This window comes from Marmota marmota, unplaced genomic scaffold (genome assembly GCF_001458135.2).
Source record: "Marmota marmota marmota unplaced genomic scaffold, marMar, whole genome shotgun sequence".
NCBI classification, from domain to species: domain Eukaryota; kingdom Metazoa; phylum Chordata; class Mammalia; order Rodentia; family Sciuridae; genus Marmota; species Marmota marmota.
Genome location: NW_025999842.1, coordinates 19,344,399 through 19,365,642, shown reverse-complemented (window position 1 = coordinate 19,365,642; position 21,244 = coordinate 19,344,399). Strand labels below are relative to the sequence as shown.

The following is a 21,244-nucleotide window of genomic DNA, read 5'->3' as shown; positions in this document are numbered from 1 at the left end:
CCCGCACTGTGCTGAGCCAGCCTCCTCCTGGCCCCTCTGGATGGAAAATGGCTCCCTCCATATATCTATTTGTGCAAGTTCTACCCTACAGTCATTTGTAGACCAACTTCTTTCATGTATCCTTTCTCCTCCACATAGGATATGAAGGAAAGGAAATTGAGGATGTTATGGCTTAGCTCACTCAGGAGCTATAGCAAAATATCATAGGTTGGATGACCTAGAAACAACAGAAATTGATTTCTCCCAGCTCTGGCTGGGAAGTCCAAGATCAAGGTGCTGGTACATGCTGATTGGCGAGTGCCCTCTTCCTCAGAGTCAGCACCTTCTTGCTGTGTCCTCACGTGGTGGTAGGGACTGGGCAGCTTTCTGGGGCTTCTTTTGTAAGGGATCTGCCCTCATGATTCCATCAGCTCCCCAAACCACTGCCTCCTAATGCCATCATATTGGTTGGGAGGTGGACAAACACTCAAAGTGTAGCAGTAGTCCTGTGCAGATCGACTCTTCCTTCCAAGTTCTGTTCAAGCATTGCTTACTCAAGAGCCCTTCTCAGATTCCCTGGGATGTACCTCATCTTTCTTTTCCATCTCCTGTGGTTTGTTATTTAGTATTTCCTACATAGCCCATCTTCATTTTGGGTTCTTTGTGTACGTGTTCGTCTCTTTCTCTAAAGTGTGAGCTTCTAGAGGACATAAGCTGTATTTCATCTTTTTTTTTTTTTAATTTCCCAGAGTAACTAGCAGAGTGAATTACACTCAGTAGTCACTTAATAAATGCTTACTTGAAGAGAAGGAAAAGGAAAAACTTCAGTTAAGCTGAACCATATTCATGTTTTCAATATACTGTAGCAGACATAAAGATTGTCAAATACATCTGTTTCAAGATTTTATAGAACATTGCTTCAACTCATAGGTGCTCTGTATATTAGAGTGCAGACGTAACTTACATAGGAGGCACCCTGTCTAAAGTATATGGAGTTTACAGAATTGCCCATGCTTTGTGGGACCCCCAAAATGAGGAAAATAAAGCCCATCAAACATTTTTTTTGAAAGCCACAGGAGAGGAATAAAATACAAAAAGGTAATCATGCAGTAGTAGCAGCAACCAGACTCCCTAAGTTGTGTCAAACTGCCTGACTAGTTAGAGAGCCCTGTTCAGGGCGGCTCCCCTGCCTGAGTCGCTAACTCTTCCTCTCTCCCTTTGCTGCCTTGGGAAGCTTGCTCTCATTAAAAGGGATGGGAAACTAGCCACATCATTATATTCACTTAAGGCAGAGTTTAGCTGGTCAGTTTTTGCCACTGTCAGTAATAGCTGCCACTTTGGGATTTTGAGCCCTTATTGGCATCGTGGTTTGGGTTGGGATTTTTATTTGTCTTACTTTGAAATTTACATGTCTTCAGAACAACTAAAATTCACAAGAACAAACTAATTAATGGATTCCATTTTTGACAGCTACAAGAAGACGGATGAGAAAGTAACATGCTTCTGGCAGCATGTTATCAATTGGGAGGCAACAGTGCATTCCCTCTATGTGGAACAGTGAGCTGGAACCGACACTGACAGATGACACGGCCCTCTGACAGTGACGCCTGTATGAGCTGACAGCTCCACTTGCAGTCAGTCAAGTCCATGCTTTGCAGTGGAATTTTAACGGGCTTGATTTGCAGAATATGCTTTGCCTACTTCTCAGCTTGTAGTAGAAGTGAATAAAAATTTCAAAGCATTCCACATTAAAAGTGAATTCTAGGATCTGTTACCCAACCTTCTTTCTCCCCCAAAGCTAATCATAATAAATAGTAAATAAAGCATAATCCTGGGAGGGGGGAACTGTAGGACATCTGGGAAGAGAAAATGTTTCCCTTAACATTAGGTTTTCTATAAAGGAAGGTAACTCCTGCGTTAGTCAAAATCCCTCAGGAAGGATGAGATACCAAATTTCCCAATGTAATTACAGTTTAAACAAAAAAAAAAAAAATGCATTTTTGTAAGTGTGTGTGTGTGTGTGTGTGCGCGAGAGAGAGAGAGTGTGATCATAAAGGGATATAAAGCATGTAATCACGGTTTTTCATTACAGCATTACAGCATTAATGTTCTAAAATATTATTAAATCCACAAAAATCTTCTAAATATTAGAAAATATTTTTCTTTAAAAAAATTAGTCTTGCTCATAGCCAGGTTCTGGTCATACTTTTTATTTTACCTTTTTGCAATCCATTCTCTTTGAACAAGATGTGTGCATGAAACTGATTTCCTATGTGACTTTTGTAAAGTTACTATTCTGTATTTCAATTCCTTCACCAATAAAATGCAGCTAATCACCCTGTCACCACCAACATCCCTCACAGGCTCAGAGCAAGAAATAAGGGCACCAGGGGTTGCAAACTAGTGACTGGAAGGCCAAATTGGACTGGCAGAAGTGTTGTGAATTTTTGCATTTGAATGCCCCTAGGCTGGGCAGGCACCCTCCAGTTTATATAGCCTCTGCTCCCTGTCTAACACTGTGTCTCTTTGCACATTTATGTAACTTGCCTGGACCCTGAAGGCAATTGAGTTTGTGACTGTAGAATCATCAACCAATGTATTCTTAATAACTCCTCACAGAAGCACATAATAATTGTAGCATTGTTTTCAAAAGGAGCCCCATAAATGGGATGAATAAATACAATTTATGGCAGATAAAGGCAAATACGAATGAAATAGACAATTACAAAGAATAGCTAAAGTATAAAGTTAATATTGACATAACACAAATTCTGTTGCAAGGGTGATAAATTAGCATTGAGCCACACACACTGCAACCACCTTCAGTAGTTCTTCCCCTTCTTCCCTACCACCTGATTTTCAATAAACACATGGTAGAGACCTGAGAATAGCAATCACATCTCAGGCAAAATTATCCACTTGGTTATCTACCCAATTAAGATACTAACCCAAATGCCATGGTTTAAATGTTTGTCTCCTACAAAGCTCATATTGAAATCTAATTTCCATTATAATAATATTAAGAGGTGGAACCTTTAAGAGCTGATTAGGCTATGAAGGCTAATGAGTAGGTTGGTGCTATTAAAGAAAGGTGAATTTTACCACAACTTGTCCTTTCTCACTCTCTCCTCTTCCAGGATGTTGCAGCAAGAAAGTCCTTGCTGGACGCTGATACCTGGATGTTGGACTCCAGAAGTGTAAGCCAATACATTTCTGTTCATCATAGATTACCCAGTTCTAGATATTTTGGTATAGCAGCACAAAATGAACTAAGACAAGATGTATCTGCTTTGTGTTACTACAATGACATGCCTGAGGCAGCTAACTTTATAAAGAGAAAGTGCTTATATATCTCATTGGGAGGTTCAGGACATGTTGCCTAAATGGACTTAGTTCTAGTGAAGACTTCACAATGAAAAGCATATGGCAACAATGGAAATGCATATGGAAGCCAATGGTCACATCCTGAGTCAGAAAGAAGAGAGGAGTGGGTAGGAAAACTCAGGGCTTTATAACAACCCTCCCATAAGAACTGTCAAGGAGTCCCTTAAAAACTGTGTTCCAGGGGCACACCCTCAATGAATTGAGTACCTCCCACTGGGACCCACTCTTGGAAGCCTTATTAGCTCCCGATACTGATACTCTGTGGACCAAGCCTTCAAACACGGTGGATACTTGGGGACACTTAAACCACTCCCAAGCCATTGCAGACATCAGCCTTCATGTATGCATAAATGTAAATGATTGAAGAAAGTGAGAGGGAAGGCAGATGTACAGATGAGTTTTTGAAATGTCTTGAAGAAGGAATGATTCATTGATGGTGGAAGAAAAGAAGAAGTCATTTTAAGCATAGAGAATAGTTTATGCAAGGGTTCAGAGATGAGAAAGACTTACGTTATCACTGCTAGAATGGAGCCTAGAAATTTCATAATGAGGAAGAGATAAGGCTGAGTTCCCTGGATTACCCACATATACAAAGTATTATAGCATGCCAATTTGTAAGGAAACACATTTCACAGACTGCATACAAAAGCCAAGTAAAATATAATGACCTTCCATTTGTTTTATGGTAATTGGACATTTATTTCATAAAAGTAAGTGCTGCTATTTTACCATGACCCATGATAAAAAGGAAAACTTCTCAGTTTACATTTCACCCATCATAACCTTGAATATTAAAATAAACTTACATGCTCCATTAACTAGAAAATAATTCCCTTCCATGCTCTGAATTTGCCTAGGGTGTGGTTCACAGTGAGGACAAGTTCAGTTGATATGCTTGAAGAATTCTAATTAAGAAACAAGGTAATTTCAAAGGTACGGCATTTAATGTATTACTAGCATCTTTTTAGTGTAATGATTTTATTCTATCTTTTAATTTCTTAAAACTCCATATATTTTTTGAAGTTTAACTTTGTGACTTCTAAATCAGTTAAATCTTTTTGGCCAACCTCTTATTCCCTAGATGAAAATTATCATAAATTGATACAGGATATTTAATTAGTGTCTAGTATGCTTAGACTAATGTTCCAATGGGTATTTGTTGGATATCTATGTGCTAGGTTCCTTGGTGGAAGTCAAAACAATTATTGGACACAATCTTTTCCCACTGAAGCAGTTGATAATATAAAATAGGTGACTTTAGAAAATGAATTTCTTTAGCTAATTAATGCTTATTACCAGTTTTATTTCTTGAGTCTCAGAATAATCAGTTTTCATTTGCAAAGACTTTGGTCAATTTTATGGAAGGAAAACACATAATGGTTATAACCCATAAGGGTTTTAGGTAAGATGGACAAATTGCAAGAAATTATAAGAAAATTTCTAACTATAGATGAAAAAAATGAGGGAACAAAATTCAAATAGATAATGTTAGGGAGCAAGGGAATATACAAATCAGATGGCATTTTTACAAGTTCAAGGCAGCCAGAACTCTTGTCAGATCTCTGCCACTTATGTGGCCTTCAGACCATTGCGTTCACTTAATAGAACTGAAAGCCTGTTTGTAGGAGAGCCACAGTGTGAACATTGTATGGGACTGAGAATGTTGAGTCAATCAGTAAATAGACAGTGAGCTGGGTTACCCTACTAACTAAACTAGACTCCTGCCTTGCTTTTTTTTTTTTTTGTACTAGGGATTGAACTCAAGAGCACTGAGCCACATCCCCAGCCCTATTTTATATTTTATTTAGAAACAGGGTCTTACTGAATTGCTTGGCACCTCGCTTTTGCTAAGGCTGGCTTTGAACTCTTGATCTTCCTGCCTCAGCCTCCTGAGGTGCTGCAATTGTAGGCATGTGCCACTGTGCCCAGCTTGCCCTGCTTTTTTTTTTTTTTTTAATAGGATAGCAAATGGTCTGTTAGGACATCACCCTGAGCAGAAGGGATTCAAGACAGAATTACAATATCAGAAACCAGAAGAGATAGTTCCTGAATGGAATGAGCTCCATGATCAAACACTCGTCTTAAAATTAATTAACAACTCTTTTTGATTATTTCTGTAAACCCAAATCAAGTGATCTGAATTATGAATTTCCAAAGAAATTATTGTGTGAAATTATGTTGGCCAGCACATTCTTCTTCGTAAGTTAGGATAAAACTGAAAAATGGGACAAGAACTTTTATCTGATGTTAAATGACAGTTCTTTAATAAGAATTTCTTCATAACATATAGTAAGAAGTAATTAACTACAGATACTCATTGGTTTTAAAAACCTATAACCTCATTTATTCTTTTTTCTTTTCTTTTGTAAACATAATTTTAGACTCAGTTGCCTCAGTGTTTTGCCTTCCCATTTTGTACTCCACAGAAAGGATCTTATAGGAACTAGGAACACCAAGACAACTTGACGCAATGTACCCACCATCTCTTTGCTGACATGGTCCCTTTCTGTTTGCTCAGGCTGCAGATTTCCTCCCTTCCCCCATTTTTTCAGTATTCATTTAATAAGAATGTATTGGCTCTGTGCTGCATGGAGCTCAATGCCACAGAAGCAGTGGACAGCATTGGTGTGGTCTCTGGCCACTGGAGCTTACAGTCAATAGAGGCAACTGCACAGTTATACAGTGAAAAATGGGACCTACCATAATGGGAACACTTAGGAAGGGAACCCAGCTCAAAGGTCTGGAAGACTTCCAGGAGGATATGGCACTTAAGCAGACATGAAAGGGATGAAAAGGAATTGGGCAGTGAGAAGTGGAATGTGTTCTGGCAGATGGTGCCGTATATGCCAAGGCCCACAGGTAAATGAATAAGGAGGGAGCGGTGGCGATAAGACAGATGCTGGAAAGATAGGTGGAGGCTGGAGCATATGGGACCTTAGATACCATGCTAAGTTAAAAGCAATGAAGGAATCACTCCAGAAATTTCTATTTTAAGCCTTATATGTTATGTATTTTCCCCTTGTTGACATAGACAAGGAAGGGAAAGAAAAACATAATTCCTCTCATGACAAATCCCATATTGTTCTCTTCACATAGTTACGTGCTTTCTCTCTCCTTCTCTCTCACATGTTTTTGTTCATGTGTGTTCTAGCTGGAAAGAATTTTCCATCTCCCCCAAACTCTCTCACCCAAAATGGTCTTTCAAATACCTTCCAAAGACCTGTCTGTCTTGTTTAGCCTTACAGTCCTTCTTTCAAAAGGGTGTCTTCACTATTTTACATATAGGGAGGGTAGGGAGCAGATATCCTACTATTGCCAGAAGTTGGAGGATATAACAGTGGGCAAAACATACACTGCTTGCTTAATGGGAATTTCCGTATTTACTACAGTTTCCTTTAAAAAAAAATCCACTAAATCAGTAAATAATAGGTATTTTCCCCAGTGTTTTGGGAGTAAAAGTTAGGAATCACAAAACAACTTTTTTTTCCCTGTAAAGAACACTTCAGAAAATACTGATCTGAATTGAAATGAATTATTGGCTCATGTTTCAGCCCTGTTGACATGATGATAAATAAATATTTAGGCAAGTTATAAACTGATGTGTGAAGGCCACAGCAGCATCTTAACTTCCCCATCTCCTCTCCCTGCTCCACTCAGAAATGTTTTTGCGAACACGTTTCAAACTGCTGTAGTGTACTGTCACACCAAAGGCAGGTTTCCAGGAAATAGGAATGTGGCAACAGCGTCTCTGCCACCACAGAGATGAATGTCGTCTGGTTATTTATATCTGATATCATGTGATTCTATAGCATGCCTGAAGGTGCTGGAGAGAAGGGAAAAGTTGGGCCCTTTCACCAAGGAAAACTCCTGAGAGGGGATCAAAACACATGACTACACACAAAAGAGACATGAAGGTGGAGAAAACATATATGCCATTTTTCACAGGACGTGTTGAAGAGCCATATTAATTAAAACTCTATGACTAAATTTATGTCCCACAGTTATATGTATTACAGGCTGATATCATGGGAGGTTGACCCTATGATTATGATAATTAGCAGTGAGTATTTAGTAGATGACACACAGAGATACAAAAGAACTAAATGCAATGAGGATAGAGTATTGCTTTATTTTAACTCCATTATCTGATAGGGAGGATCTGTTAACACCTGGGTTGGAGGAACTGACCCCCTTGGAAAATGCTTAGGGTAAGGTACTCTGTGCTATGGTTTCTGTCATGCCATTTCGGGACTTTCTCACATTGGCCAAAACTTGAGAGAGTTGAAAAGGATTTTTCTGGAATGAGGCTGCAGACATTGTAATATGACTATTCTTTCACTTAGGAGCTCTTGGAATTGCATTTCTATCTACTGGAGGCTCATCTGATCAATAAAAAATCTGGGAAAATTTTTATAGAGTTGAAAGTGCATTTGGGGCAATGTTCTAATACCTGTCTATCAGAGTCCCTGGGGATGTGAGTTGGGATTTAAAGCCATGCATTCTTGGCCCAGTACCAGACCTACTTACTGATTCAGAATCCTCCAAGTACCATCCTCCTAATTTTTTAAGTTTCCTGGGCTAAGCCTTATGTGATCCATATTTGGAATGTGCTTGGGAAAGACAAAATGGCAAACCCAGACTGACTATGTTATTTAACTTAAAACAGTTCACCTACTGAGTTTTGGTTCAGCAATGAGAATTTAAATATCTAAAGTACTATTCAGGAGCCATCAATAAACATGATTGAAAATTATTTTTTAATGTAGTTTAATAAATACATGTATTAGGGAACTGGGAATATAAGTAAGTGGTAGAACACTTGCCTAGCAAGCATGAGGCCATGGGTTCAATCCCTAGCACCATAAAAAGAAAATTAAATTAATTAACTGTATTAATCCTTTCACAAGTGTTTTTCTATTAATGGGTATAATAACCCTAGCAAGTTGATACAATTTTTATGCCATTTTACAGATGGAGACACTGAGGTTTCAGCATCTTAAATATCTTGACTGGGCCATGTCAGGATTTCAGTCCATGTCAGTACAACTGAAGAACCTAAGCTCCTGCCCTCTCTGCTTACTGAATTTCTCTGTGCATTTAATGAATAAAAATGAACCTTAGAAGAAAACACCTTTTAACACTGTCCAGTGAAATTGTTTAAACAATTGTTAGCTTTCTGGGTAAATGCTTTAAGTGGGACACTTGCCTAAAGATTTTTAAAGTCAAATTAGTGAGTAAGCAAGCAATGTGTAAGCTCTGTTCAAAAGTAAGAATCCAAATTTATATGTATTACTGAATTAAATATTTATGAGTAAACAATTATTGGTTTATGTAGGTAGATGTGAATATAGCCAAATATAGATGTCTATTTTTTCTCAATCAAACTTTTCCTAGAATTTCTATTTTGGTTTATTTACATCAATGCTATGGTGTTTATGCACTTCAAGATTGGCAGATTTTAAGGTATCTTCTAAATTTGTATGTGTCCAATACAAGCAAATAACATTTGTAAAACTTAAAGAATTGATCTCATGGTAGAAGAGAGAAGAATAGTAGTCACTAGAGACTGGAAAGATAGTGGGGAGGGGGACAGAGAGAGGATAGATAAGGGACACTAAACTATAGTTAGATAGGAGGGATTAGTTCTGGTGTTCTATAGCACAGTGGAGTATCCCTAGTATACAAAAATCTGAGACATATTTCAAAATAACTAGAAGAGTCCATAGATTCCACTCATAAAATGATAATGTTTGAGGAGATAGAAATGCTGATTACTCTGATTTGATCTTTACACATTGCATACATGTATCAAATTATCATACTTTGCTCCATAAATATGTACAATATTGTGTCAATTTAAAACTTAACAATTTAAAGCAAATAACAAATGACAATCTTTACTGAATTATAGTTAATAATATCTATGATTATAAGGGCCCCTCATTACTTGATAATGCTCTCAAGAACTGTTTTCAGTAGAAAGCTATATAAAATTAATGTTCTGGCCTGGGTTGTGGCTAAGCAGTAGAGTGCTTGCCTAGCACATGCAAGTCCCTGGGTTCAATCCTGAGCACCGCATAAAAATAAATAAGTAAAATAAAGGTATTGTGTCCAACTACAACTAAAATAAGTAAATAAATGTTTAAAATTAATGTTTTAATATAAGATGTATATACTTATATACTGTTTACTCACCATTTTGTTTTAATCAGAAAACAGAGTGCTTAAGATAAGAAAACAGTTACAAAAAACCTATTGAAAACTAATAATGTATGTTGGGATCTGAGAAGTTCCTTAACTTGTTTTCCCCACTTTAATTATAGTACAACTCCAAACAAGCTACTTAGCTTCTGTATTTCAGCATTCTTATCACTAGAGGAGACAAGGAATGGTACCCTCCTCTTAGTGTGATGAAATGAAATAATAAATGTAAAACTGTTTTAATAAAACTTGGTGCATAGTCGGCACCCCATGCTATTGTCTTTTGTTATTAATTCAATTCAGCAAATACTGAATGCCAATCACAACAACAATGCTGACCATTTTGTGAATAACTTGTGTGTCAAACACTAAGCCGTACACTTTACATATAATATCTCACTAAGTCTTCACAATCACCTATGGAGGCAGTACACTTTTTATCCCATTTAACAGAAGAGAAGATAGGCTTAGAGAGGTGACACAGCTAGAAGAGGCTGACATCAGTGTTCTACCAGTAGCACTAGAAGCCATGGTGAGCTGAAGAGCCTGGATCTCTTGACCCTTGGGAAGCCTACAGCCTAGATGAGAAGATAGTTATTTGTCAAGCCATTTATCTTAGTCCATTTTTCTGTTGCTATAACAGAATACCACAGAGCTGGCTAATTTATAAAGAAAAGAAATTAATTTCTCACAGTTTGGGGGAAGTCCAATATAAAAATGCCAGAATCCTGGGGGGACCTCCCTGCTGCATCACTCCATGGCAGAAGTTGAAAGGCAAGAGAATGAGAAAGTAAGTGGGGACTGTCAAGAAAGGGGAGCATACTGGCATTCATCCATGAGGGCTTTCGTTTCATCGCTTCCTAAAGGTCTCACCTCTTAACACTGTTGCATTGGGGATTACATTTTCAACATATCAACACTGGTGGACACATTCATACCATACCACCATTACAAAAATAGTTATGACTGGTTGCTTCCCTAAGGAATTGGTTTTGAACTGATGATAGATCCAAAAGGAGTTAACTCAGTAAGGATGGGTGATGGTCCCTGGGAGGACAGTCCAGTCCAAAAGACAGCATGAGGGAAGTCCCTGAATGGGAAGGAACATGGTCCCTTCCTGGAAATGCTATGTTGGCTTGATGCAACAGAACATCAAAGTGAGCAGAACACTTTTTAATCAAATGGCAACCCCACGATCTAGGAAGATATACCAAAGAAGAACTTCTGAATAAGTGGGAAAGAGACTCTTCCAAATAACAATTCAACCCAGAAAATACATAAAACCTAAAGCCTATGGATTTATAATTTCATTCTCATCATGAGCATCACAGGCATTTAATACAAGAGAAATTCACAAATCCAACAAGAGGCAGGTGCTTTGTGTGAGGTATTCGCAAGTGAATTTGCTTATAAAGGGTCATGCCTCTACCTAAAGGTCAGCAGATCATGGATGTGAGCCAAACGTGACCATCCACTTTTATTTTATAGCCCATAGCTAAGAATAGTTTGCACGCTTTTTAATGGTTGGAAATAACTCCAAAGGGAAATAAAACTTTACAACGCAGGGAAATCATACACAATTTACATTTCAGGGTTCAAAAGTGAATTTTTTTTTGGTGCATCATAGCTATATCCATTTCTTACTGACTGGCCACCTGCATGCTATACAAGCAGAGCTGAGAAGTTGTGATGGAGGCTAGATGGCCCAAAAGCCCTAAAGTAAGCCCTGCTGTAGCCTATCAGCCTTGCTTGGAACTGTATAGATACAAAAAGGAGGTCAGAAAAGAATTACAGATGCCCCAATGTCTATAGAATATAAGGCAACAAGTCTTTCCATTTTAAATCCTGAGCTTTGAACCACTGAAGACACATGAGGGCAAACTGAATGTGACTAGTGTATAATCTCCTATACAAGGAGAAGACCAGCCCAGCACCATTTAGTGTAGTTTTGTGATACAAGGCACAGTTAATGGCTGTCTTATTCATCCTCGCATACCTAGTGCCTAGAACAGATTAATAGTTTGTGTTCAATAAACATTTATTGAATGATCATTGCCATTTTGAACAGGTATGGCAGGGTCAGGATAACGAATGATATAGATTTGGGCTAGAATTAGAATAACAGCACCCTACCACCACCTTAGCTTGCTGAAAACCTCACTGATTCCCCAGAGAGGAAAGGCCATGATTCTTTCTACTTATTAATCAGTTGCAGTTTGGGATTGACGGAGTAGAAGCATAACCTTCCCTCCCACCCAAAATACAGTCTTTAACTGCATTCTGCTAGATCCTCCTTTCTCGTGATTCCTAATAATGTCTTCAATAGTCTCTTTTAATTAAAAAGAAAAGTCCCTTCTAATTGGAAACATAAGTCTCAGATCCAATTTAATGTTCATCTCTTTTTCCCTCTCCAGCACTGGCCTGGCTTTGATAAGGAGGCTTGGCTTCTCTGACTTCTCCCTTCACATGAGTGGGCCCAGGGTGGAAGACAGTAGGAAGGCAAGAGAATCTCTTGTTGTTGTCAAGGTCCTCTCATGCTCTCTCTGCTTATCTGGTCTAGAGGGTGATAATGGGCCATGGGATCTCTGGGGGACAAGTATCCACTGAGTGCCTCTCATCTCACAAAAGTGTTTTAGGTTCTCTGTAAGGAGGGTTCTTGCTGTTCTGTAGGGATATTGCACTTCCCTACTGCACAGTGCCTTGACCTTGGAGACCCACCTGGCTCATCTTCCAATACCCTCGCTTTCATCTCTAAAAATACATCCCACTATTTATTGACATTGATGTTCTCTTATTCCAGATGTAATCTCCACTCCCTTCTGTTGTGTCTTTTTGATCATTGGAGAACCCAGCCATTTTCACCACACCAAATGTGGGAGTGAGGCCACTGGTCTTTAGTCCTCTGTCCTCACCCTTATGTCCCCCTTTTTGCTTTCTACCTAGAAAGGAACCAGGGTAGTTCATTTCACATGTACGTGTCCAACTAAACAATCAAAGTCATCTCTTCTTATATTCAACCTCAGTCTCCTCAAGCAATTCTCTTAAAACCCCCTTCCTAACTTGGCAGAGGAGTTGAGGGTTGTCAGGAAGAAGGAAATAAAATAAAAATACCCACATAGCACTCCCCACTGAGCTGATGATTTATGACTTCAGTGATTCTTTTTCAGTGATTCTCCTCTGTAGTAGTAGAAGCAGTTTGGCTAATGTTTAATATGCTCTGATGAGGTATTTGTTTAGAATCAGTTTCTGATCTCTTATAATATGGAGTTCATTTGTCCCCTCTTATTCATGGGATACATTACATGTTCCCCAACGAATACCTGAAACTGTGGATAATACTGAATCCTGTGAAAACTATGTTTTTTCTGTATGTGCAGACATATAATTTACAAATTGTGTACAATAAGATTAACTTTAATACTTAATAATAAAATAGAACAATTATAATAATTTTACAGTAGTAAAAGCTCTATGAATGTGGTCTCTCTCTCGCCTTCTCTCAAAATATCTTAATGTATTTTCACTTTTTCCCTTAAAGGAAACATTTTGTGGCTTCTCTTTTGGCCTATCTGAATTGCCAGCATCACTACATTTATGCTTTGGGGCCACAATTTAGTAAAATAAAGGTCACTTGAACACAAGCATTTCAATACTATAACAATCCATCTTACAACTTAGCTTCCACGTGACTAATAGGAAGGAAGCATAGCCAGCACAGACACACTGGACAAAGGGAGAATCCATATCCCAAGAGTGACAGAGTGGGACAGTGCAGGATTTCATCATGAAATCCCTAATCAGAATGGCATGTAGTTTAAAGTGAATTGTTTATTTCTGGAATTTTCCAATTATTATTTTTTGGACTGCAGTTGATAATGGATAATTGAAACTGTGAGAAGCAAGTTTCTTATAGTAGCACCCCCCCACCCCCCGAAAAGGGGGTTGCTACTATAATTGATTTGGTTTTAGTTTCAGTGTTGGGTCCTAGATGACAATCCCAGGGGAATAGAAATTCTAATATCTTAATATATCCTATACATTTCTTGATGTTCACACTATTTACTAATGTATGCTACCATCTGACATCTTGCATAGAGGGTACATATTTCTCAAACCTAAATTTCTTGAACATAGTGTTCCCTTATGAGTCCATAAGTCAGCCATTCTGTATGTTCACATACTATTTCTGCTGATATTTTTGTGTGCTTACTGATACCAAATGTATTTTGTGGGGTAATGAACACACACACACACACACACACACACACACACACACAAGTGGCTACCTCCTTAGAGTTTATACTCTAGAGAATGTTCTCTTAAGTGGGTAGATCATTGCAGATAAAAACCTGAGAGGAGTTAGGTCTCACTGGATGCCTTGGGCTGGTCCAGATTATTGTTCTTTTTCTGTTTGTCTCTCTTTCTCATTAATTAATCTGGTCTGTCTTAGCTATGCCTCTTTGGCAACCTATTAGGTCTCTTTCTTTCTGAAACTGTCCTTTTCCTGTTGATGCATTCCACCAGGCTTAATTTTGAACCTTGTACCCTGATTCCAGAACCACTGGGCTCCTCCTAGATGAGCCATATCTCCTTGCAATGTATGTTTATCACCTTTTTGCTCCCACAGTCCATGGCTATGCTTTCATTGTAGTATTTACCACACTTGAGGACAGGGACTAGGTCATGTCTCTTTGTAACTCTCTCCCCCTCACAGACACACACATACCACTACCTCCACCTCTATCACCACCACCACCACCACCCATGCCACAACTGCCAACACTAGCATCTTTGTGCCTTGGACAAAGTAGGAATTCAACAGAAATTGTTTGAGCTGAATTGTTTATCCATTAGCAATTAACCTTTCACAATTGGTTGCAGTATTTTAATAACTCTGCCTATTCAGGCAACATAAGGACTTCTCCATTTTTAAAAAAGTTGGCAACAGGGACAATTTATCATAGATAATTCTGCAGGAAGTAACTGGCTCTCACTGCCTGCCTCCCTGTTAGCTGTGACTATTGTAAGAATAACCAGAAGCCTTCAAATTCCATGTCCTTTCATGATCTGTGAACTCCCAGAAAGATAGATGCATAATGGGGAGGTCTGTTTCAAAAAACTTTGCAGTGTTAGCCAGCCTTTGAAACCTTATTTATTGTGTTTCATAATACGTCAATTTAGGACTCATGTTTGGTCAACTCTTCTCAAAAATGTTAGAACTGCAATCTAAGCTTCCTTTGTTGGTTTGAATTTTCCATAGAAGAATTTCTCCTATAATGAAAATAACCAAAAGGGCTTTCATTCATGAAAATATTTGAGGCATCCAAAAGCCTAGTACATGTAGGAGTACTTTTGTACTGGTCTTTTTGAAGAAATTTTCTTTTAACTCTTTTTAAACTGTATTAAAAATGTTATGACAGATCTCTTAACAATTTCCTCTTCACAAAGACCACAAAATAGATAATAATTTTATAAAAAATATTTTCACTGGGAATGGACTAAAGTGAAGGGTAGATCAAGGTTAGTCTCAGTCAAAGAAAACATTTTGTATGGCATATTTTCTATGGCAATTGCTGATTAACCAAAGAAACAAATAGGGAGCTTTATATGGTATTTATGTGAACTATACTTTCCCTAATTTTCTCCCTTGTTACTTTGAAATTAAGTCAAAGATTTGGTCACTGAGTTAAAGAATTGCAAGAATAATCCCTTGAACAATTAGCCACTCAATTTCTAGTAAGATGATCTTTCAGATCTCAGAAGGAAAAAGAATCAAATTATCATTACAGAGGAAAATGTAAAAGAATATTACATTGGGGGTAGGAAGGGATGGAATGATAGCCATTAATTTGGAGTAAAATTATGTTACTTACTTCTATTCAAAATTAAACAATAGTAAATTATGGGGCTGGGCTGGTGGCTCAATGGTAGAGTGCTTGCCTAGCGTGTGTGAGGCACTGGGTTAGATTCTCAGCCCTGCATATAAATAAATAAAAAATAAAGGTCCATTGACAACTAAAAAAAATTTTAAAAAAAGAAGATAGTAAATTATTTTGCCATAAATCTATTCAGTCTTTTAACAAATACTTACTTTGTATCTCTTCTTTTATGAATAGAAAGATATTTTTAAAACCCAGGTAATAAAATTAAATTTATTTGTTTTGAATATCTTATATTATCAGCATATGATCTATGTTAAAGCATTCCTTGATGTTCTATTTTAAGAATTTCTATGGGATATTTTTAAAGCTAATTGAAACTAAAATTCCAAATTCCATAAAATCTATAAAAAATCCCCTGTTTCTACAGTTTTCTAAGAATCATGAAAGGCAAAGCAGTGAGATTGTACTAATGATGTCAAAACTTTAGTATTGGTGATTGCATTAAGTATATCTGATATGTGCATGTCATAAAAATGCGTATTGTAAAACAAAGTATTTAATATATTGGGAAATTTTAGTTTTAATAATATAATTGCTTATAGTTCTAATAATATATGTTAAGAAGGAGATTCTTTCCTTTCTGTCCCTATAGAATAAATCCAAAACAAATGAATATGAATAATTCAGTAGTTTAGTAATTAAAAATACAAATTAAAATAGCAATGAATTGTTTTTACCTTCAAATTGTCAGCTACTAAATCGATAGTGCCTACTATGGTGAAAGTTCTTGAAAATAGGCAACCTGAACTGACCATCAGTAGAAATAGAAATTAATACAGACTTTTTAGAGGATATTTAATTTAATATATGAAAAGCTTTAAAAATATCATAGTTTCTGACCTAGAATTCCTACTTTGAGGAATGAAAACTACACCAAAAGATAAATATCCAAGGACATTTATCACAGTATTATTTATAATAGCCAAAAATCACAACCATTTCAATACCCAATAATAGGGACTTGTTAAAGAATTTGGGTCATATCCATATTTTGGCATATTTTAAAGTCTTTGAAATTACATTGTAGTAGCCTAACTATGGAACCAGCCTAGGTGCTATCAATGGATGAATGGATAAAATACTGTCATATATATACACAATGGAGTTTTATTCAGCCATAAAGAAAAATGAAATGTCATTTGCAGGAAAATGGATGGAACTAGAGACCATTATGTTAAATGAAATAAGTCAAACTCAGAAGGTTAAGGGTCCTGTGTTCTCTCTCATAGGTGGAAGTTAGGGAAATGGAAAAGAAAGTTGGGGTGGATCTCATGAAAATCAAAGGGGGATCAGGAAAAGAACCAAGGGGTAGAAGGTAGGGAGGGGGGAAGTTCTGGGGAGTGATATTGGCCAAATTATATTGTTATATTGTGGGCATAGATGAATACATAACAAGAAAGCTCATCATTTTGTGAAACTACAATGCACCAGTTAAAAATGTGTGGACATAAGAAGAAAAAGAAGAAGAAGAAGAGGAAGAGGAAGAGGAAGAAGAAGAAGAAGAAGAAGAAGAAGAAGAAGAACAACAACAACAACAACAACAACAACATTGTAGAATAGTGAATGCATGAAAAACATTTAAAATGTTGGGTGAAAAAAATAACCCAAATGATATAGATGTGTTTAATGTATGTGTATTAATTTTCTTGAGCTATCATAACAAAATATCATAGATTGGATGGCTTCAACAATATAAATTATTTCTCACAATTCTGGGGGCTGAGGAGTCCAAGTTCTAGGTGCCCACTGGTTTGCTTCCTGGAAAGGGCTCTCCTCCTGCTCACAGATGGCTGTCCTCTCACTGTTTTCTCACCCCTCATGGATGGAATGGTAGGGAGAGCTGTCTGATGTCTCTTCTTATAAAGACCTAAGACTTCACTTAATGTTAATTACTTCCTAAAAGCCCTAGTTCCAAATACACTCACATTGGGGATACAAACATTCAGACCATAACAACATACATTTTAGAAATATATACAATGTGTATTTTATATACATAGAAAAGAGGCCTGAAGGGTATGCATGATATACATCAAAATATTAACACTGAATATGTTTAGGTTGTAGTATTAGGGGTAGTTTATATTTCTCCTTTCTTTGTGCAATACTGTCATTTTAGAATTTTCTATTAAGAATGTGAGTGACTTAAGAATGTATGTACATCAGAAAAATGCTATAGTTTATGCACATTTGGCTCTTTGTGTCTGTGGGTTCCACATCCATGGATTCAACCCACTGTAGATTGAAAATACTCAGGAAAATATTACATCTGTACTAAATATATACAGATCATTTTTCCTTTGTCATCCACTAAACAACACAGTAGAACAACTGTTTACATTTTTATTCTATTCTATTACTACTGCAAATAATCTAAAGATTATTCAAAGTGTATGCGAGGATGTATGTATGTCATATGCAAATATTTTGCCATTTTATAAAAGGGACTTGAGCATCCACAGATTTTGGTATCATTGGGGGTCCTGGAACCATCCACCCCAGCCTGCAAGGTATGACTGTATTTTAAATCTCATCACAGTTAAACCAATCCTTACAGAGGAGTCTATGTGCTGAGCAGGCGGTCCATTGCCAGGCAGGCCCTGGAATCACTTTGGGCAGTAGTATATGTGCAGCACAGTAGGAAACAGAGAAACTTGCTGAACTTCCAAAGGAACTCATAAGAGATAACACAAAGACAAAGCTTTCATGGGATTTCAAGAAATAGCGACTTTTCCGGGAGAGCCTTATTATAAATGGGGTTTCCAAAGAATATAAAAGGCAAATAGGAATAACTAATGCTGGAGGGGCACTTTTAACTTTTCCAAAGCACTCTCCCATTTATTAATTCATTTGATCTTTATAACAACTATGCAGGCAGGGTGGCTATTAGCATTTCTATTTTAACGATGAAGACATAAAGGCAGAGAGCGATTAAGAGACAAACCGCAATCTCACAATTAACTGAGTAGGACCCAGGTCTGGCTCTCAATCCAGTTCCTACCTTGCCCATACACCCTCACTCACAGAACTTTTTCTACAGCACAGCCTCATGGAAACTCTAGGATATTTTCAGCTCTTATTAAAAGAAAAATGCCCCTTAGACTTCTTGTGAAAAGGATGAAGCTGGGTAGGGCTGTAAGAAATAATATAATTCAAAAGGCAAACTTAGCCAGCTTTCTCCCAGACAGAAGGTTTTGCAGCTGGAAGGTGTTATGTGGTTATTTCTGGGCTTAAGAAGGTGTGACTTCATTTGACTGTATACTGTTGTTCATTTGCCCTGAGACCCAGACAGGCAAAAAATCTTTGAGAAGTATAGCAAATACCACCATGGCAAAGCACTTAGGGACAACGTGTGTTTAATCCTGGGCTGAGTGACTAGTTATGTAATGTAAAATTACATGGTCCTAACCTCTATCTTAATTAAGAAAGAATTTCCTATTTAGGGACATTACTTTATATACTAGATGACTTCACAGTTCTACCCAAATGCATTGTAAGAATTTAATTTAAATAATTTTTGTTTTAAACTCTCAAATATGGCAGTTTGGGAGATAGTTTACAACTCTATTTTTAATGAACTGATTTAACTATAGATATTATAACTGCAAATAAAACACATTTACAAAAAGCTGTTGTCTTTAGAATTGTAAATCTGGCAAGGTTTTTAGCAGTAGAATCTTAGATAAATAAAAAAGTTGCATCTTTTTAAACCGTGGGTGCTAATTGGGCTTTTCTTATCATCGTGAAGAGTAAAAGCAGATGTTGATCAGAAACAATGCCTTATCGTGCACAGTGGTCCTAAGAGATGGCATTTTCTTTGATGCCCTTATTTGTTCTGATTCATTATCAACCCAATTTACCTGCTGGTCACATACTTATTCTGACTTGGAAATACCAACCAATGATAATTCAGGAGATAGTTATTACTAGAAAGGAGGTATCCAACAAGAATGTCACAAACATGTTTTGCCAGTGGACTGTAGCCCCGTCAAGGTGAGATAAACTAATCGGTTCACCTTGACGTGCTAAATTAAGTAGTGTGAAGAAATCAGAAGACAATGGTGAATAAAATGAGCTGAGTGAATAACTTGCTATTTCCTTGCATAAATAAATTTCTAGTGATGATTAAAGCTTAGTGAATAAGTTCAAGGGTGGGGGTGGGAAAGGCAATTATTCCACATAACAGGAGAAAGCATCTGTAATTATTTCATGATAACTATTTGGAGTCAAACAGAAATTGTCCTAAGGATTGTGGTTGTATATTTACCCAGAATTTTTCATCCTAAGTGAAATGTTGGGCTCAAACCCATATCTTTCAAAATGAAAAATAAATATGAACACAATCATTTAAGAAAAGTTCAAATACAAAAACCTGTAGGGTTTGAGGCATGTAATGGAGGCATGCATAAGAATAAGAAAGGGTAGCTGGGCCTGGTGTGTGTATGCCTGTGGTCCTAGAGACTTGTGAGACTGAGGCAGGAGGATCACAGTTTTAAGGCTAGCTTAGCAACGTAATGAGACCTATCTCAAAATAAAAAAATTTTAAAAAAGGAATGGGAATGTAGCTTAGTGACAAAGCACACTTGTGTTCAATCCCCAGTAACTCCCCCATAAAAAGTCTGTTGTCATCTTCTTCTCTCACCTCACTATACTCTTTTGCTCCCTGACGTAGCTCATTCCACTTCAAGTACAACATTTATTGGGCGTAAGTTCCATGCCCTGTGCCGACAGGCACTGCAAATACAGTTGAAGCATTTTCTACACTCAGGGAACTCAACATAGGCATGTGGCTCTGTTAGGTATATTCCTTACTATTGTTAAATTTAGCCCAACTGGAAGGCTTCCACATCAGAGTAGATAAGAAAAAGCAATATCAAAGCAGCTAATATAGGCTACTTTACTGGGTAAATGTTCATGGATGATCGTGCTTTCTAGGAATTTTACAACTAGCCTCATCCTCAAATGCATGTGTACATGTGTATGCATAGTCATTCATGTATATGTAAAGGTGTGTGCAAGCATATGTGTGTGTTATAATATCAAATACGTTTGACCTTTGCCCCTGGTACTTTGCCCCTGGTGCTTGCCTAAACCCCTGCAATTTCCTGGAGAGCAGGAATATTTTTTTATTATTCATAATGATCCCCTTTGATAACTCCTGAGTTTGTTAATGAGGTAACTTAGGGTGGGTTCCTTAGATAGACTCAGGATTGGGTCAGCAGCTAGAAAGACCAATTGATTAGAGGATTCGTGACTGGAACAGGAGCAGGAAATCAAGCTCTATTAAAAATGCTTAGATTATAAGATTTGATGAGCTTCTGGAGGTGCCAGGAGGGTGGTATGCACAGAGAGGATGTGGAAGCCCCTCCATCTCTTCATCTGGTGCTCATCTCTATCCTTAAAAAAAAGGAACTCAAGAAAGCATTTCCCTGAGTTCTGTGAGTAAATTAATTGAGCCCAAGGAAATGGTATAGGTACCCCAATTTGTAAGCTGTTGGTCAGAACTATATGTGGCCCAGAATTTTGGATTAACATTTGAAGTGGGAACATTTTATGGGATTGAGCTGTTGACCTGGGAGATTTGACTATCTTCACATAGACAGCCTCAGAACTGAATTGAACAAGAGTACAACCTGCCAATGCTTCTAGAAAATCTGCCAGAGAATTGCACACGTATACATGTGTGTTCACGTATGTGCACCTCATAGATCAATAGTCAATACAGCATTAATAGGACT

At 37.4% G+C, this 21,244-nt stretch overlaps 1 pseudogene; it reads left to right on the top strand.

Annotated features, from left to right (window-relative positions):
• The window catches only part of LOC107151754, a 37,093-nt pseudogene extending 31,025 nt beyond the window's left edge, over positions 1–6,068 (top strand).
• Positions 6,069–21,244: the final 15,176 nt, after the last annotated feature.